The following is a 3,826-nucleotide window of genomic DNA, read 5'->3' on the forward strand; positions in this document are numbered from 1 at the left end:
AAGAAATGAATTCGACCATATCTTTTAATGCATTGGTCGGAATTACCACTCCTCAAACTATCAAGATAGAAGGACATATCAAGAAGAAAAAGGTAATAGTGTTGATTGATTCAGGCAGTACCCATAATTTTATTCATTGTAAGATAGCCAAGGAATTGAATTTCTTCTTATATCCAACACCCGAGTGTCAAGTGATGGTTGCAAGTGGAGGAACCATAAATTTCTCTGGAAAGTTCCATAATATCAAGCTATCCATGGGAGAATATGTATTGAATAGCCCAATGCTTTCCATTCCAATGGATGGTGTTGATGTTGTACCAGGAGTCTAATGGCTACAATCCTTGGGTACAATAGCTTTTAATTTTCAAGAACTTTTCATGAAATTTTCTTCGGAATGAAAGGAAGTTGAATTAAGAGGTATCACAAGGAAACCAAGAAAGATAACTAGCTCTAATGGAATGACAAAGCTTCTAAAGAAATAACAATGAGGCGTAATTGCACAATTATGTTCGCTAGAGGTTCCCACATCGGAATCATCTATTTCTCCATATCTCCAAAAAGTCTTGGACAATCATTCCAAGGTATTTGAGACTCCCAAAGGTCTCCCACCTATTTGTGATCATGATCATGCTATCATTTTCCAGGAAGTGTTCCTCCAAACATCAGGCCTTACAGATATCCCTATGCCCAAAAGAGTGAAATTGATCGTATGGTTGTAGAAATGCTAGAGTTTGGTATAATTCAACCTAATCAAAGTTCTTTCTCTACTCCAGTAGTATTGGTGCACAAGAAGGATGGATCATGGCGCATGTGTTCGGATTATAGGGAGCTCAGAAAGCTCACTATTAAAGATAAATTTCCCATTCTCGTCATTGATGAACTATTGGATGAATTGCATGGATCAGTTTACTTCACCAAGTTGGATCTTCGTTCAGGATATCATCAAATCAGAATGAAGACTGAAGACATTCTGAAAACAACATTTAGAAATCATGAGGGTCATTATGAATTTTTGGTCATGCCTTTTGGCCTTACCAATGCACCTTCTACATTTCAAGGTTTGATGAATTCCATTTTCAAACCCTTCCTTAGAAAATTTGTGTTAGTATTTTTTGATGATATACTAATCTATAGCAAGTCTTGGAAGGATCATGTTGAACATGTTGACAGGGTGCTCAAACTATTGGAGGAGAAACAATTATATGGAAAAAGCTCCAAATGTTTTTTTGGAGTACAAGAGGTGGAATATCTGGGTCATATTGTATCTCATGAAGGTGTTAAGGTAGACCCTATAAAAATTAAAGCCATTAAGGAATGGAAAATCTCCACATCCATAAAGCATCTGCGAGGATTTCTCTGGTTGACAGGGTATTATAGAAAGTTTGTTAAGAATTATGGGAGAATGGCAGCACCTCTAACAACATTATTGAAGAAAGAAGCATTTTTATGGACTCCAGAAGCAACGAAGGCTTTTGAACATATTAAAGAGGCAATATGCCAAGCACTGATCTTAGGTACGCGGGACTTCACAAAAATATTTATTGTGGAATGTGATGCCTTAGGAAATGGAATTGGTGTTATTTTAATGCATGAAGAAAGACCCATTGCCTTCGAAAGTCATCCAAACAACACCAATTCCATTTCCTAAAGCATCACATTCCACAATAAAGGTTTTTGTGAAGTCTGGCGTAGCTAAGACTGGTGCTTGGCACATTGCCTCTTTAAGATGTTCGAAGGTCTTTGTTGCTTCTGGAGTCCATGAAAATGCATCTTTCTTCAATAATGTTGTTAGAGGTGCTACTATTCTCCCATAATTCTTAACAAACTTGCAATAATACCCTATCAACCCGAGAAATCATCGTAGATGCTTTATGGATGTGGGGATTTTCCATTCCTTAATGGCTTTAATTTTGCTAGGGTCTACCTTAACACCTTCATGAGATACAATATGACCCAAATATTCCACCTCTTGTACTCCAAAGAAACATTTGGAGATTTTTGCATATAATTGTTTCTCCTCCAATAGTTTGAGCACCCTGTCAACATGTTCAACATGATCCTTCCAAGACTTGTTGTAGATTAGTATATCATCAAAAAATACTAACACAAATTTTCTAAGGATTTGAAAATGAAATTCATCAAACCTTGAAATGTAGAAGGTGCATTAGTAAGGCCAAACAGCATGACCAAAAATTCATAATGATCCTCATGGGTTCTAAATGTTGTTTTCGAAATGTCTTTAGTCTTCATTCTGATTTGATGGTATCCTGAACGAAGATCCAACTTGGTGAAGTAAATTAATCCATGCAATTCATCCAATAATTCATCAATGGCAGGAATGGGAAATTTATCTTTAATAGTGAGCTTGTTGAGCTCCCTATAATCCGGACACGTGCGCCATGATCCATCCTTCTTGTGCACCAATACTACTGGAGCAGAAAAAGAACTTTGACTAGGTTGAATTATACCAACCTCTAGCATTTCTGCAACCATACATTCAATTTCACTCTTTTGGGCATAGGGATATCTGTACGGCCTGATGTTTGGTGGAACACTTCCTGGAATCAAATGAATAGCATGATCATGATCACGAATAGGTGGGAGACCTTTAGAAGTCTCAAATACCTTGGAATGATTGTCCAAGACTTTTTGGTGATCTGGAGAAATAGATGATTTCGATGTGGGAACCTCTAGCGAACATAATTGTGTAATTACGCCTCATTGTTCCTTCTTTAGAAGCTTTGTCATACCATTAGAGTTGATTATCTTTCCCGATTTCCCTGCAATACCCCTAATTCAACTTCCTTTCCTTCCGCAGAAAATTTCATGAAAAGTTCTTGAAAATTAAAATCTATTGTACCCTAGGATTGTAGCCATTAGACTCCTAGTACAACCTCAGCACCACCCATTGGAATGGAAAGCATTGGGCTATTCAATACATATTCTCCCATGGATAGCTTGATTTTATGGCACTTTCCAGAGCAATTTATGGTTCCTCCACTTGCAACCATCACTTGACACTTTGGTGCTGGATATAGGAAGAAATTCAATTCTTTGTTATCTTACAATGAATCAAATTATGGGTACTTCCCTAGTCAATCAACACTATTACCTTTTTCTTCTTGATATGTCCTTCTATCTTGATAGTTTGAGGAGTGGTAATTCCAGCCAATGCATTACAATATATGGTCAGATTCATTTCTTCTTTATCTAGGGTTTGTTCTTGGAGTATATCCTCTTCTTTTGACATTTCTTGTTCCTTTTCTTCCTCCTCTTCACAATATATGTAGAATAATTTCTTCTTAGCACACTTATGACCTTTAGTGTATTTGATATCACAACTGTAACAAAGCCCTTTTGCTCTTTTTTCTTCCAATTGTTGTGGTGTCAACCTTGTAGGTTGTGGAAGGCTAGGGGCAACAACACTTACATCTTTATAGTTGTGAGTGGTAGGCTTCCTGGTTGCCATAATTTTGCTTTCCATTTTTATTGCTAACCTGAATGCCTTCTCCAATGAATCAGGTTCCCAAAGGCGAACCTCATGTTGGATATTATCCTTAAAAGTCCCTATGAACACATCAATCCTATGATCCTCTGGAATATCTTTTACCCTTATGTTCAATTTTTGGAAGTCCTCAATGTGCTCCATCATTGAACCCTTTTGTTTGAGATTTATCAATTGGCTAAAAAAGGTGTTGCTTTTTGTATCCTCATAATGTGATATCATTTCTTCCGTAAAAATTGCCCAAGTGAAAATTTGTTTACGAGAGCAAAGCCATCGATACCATACAAACTGATTTGGTTCCAAATATAAAGTTGCAATACG

Source organism: Pinus tabuliformis, chromosome 8 (assembly GCF_031772625.1).
Source record: "Pinus tabuliformis cultivar Carrire ecotype Pingquan chromosome 8, CPIR1, whole genome shotgun sequence".
NCBI classification, from domain to species: Eukaryota; Viridiplantae; Streptophyta; class Pinopsida; order Pinales; family Pinaceae; genus Pinus; species Pinus tabuliformis.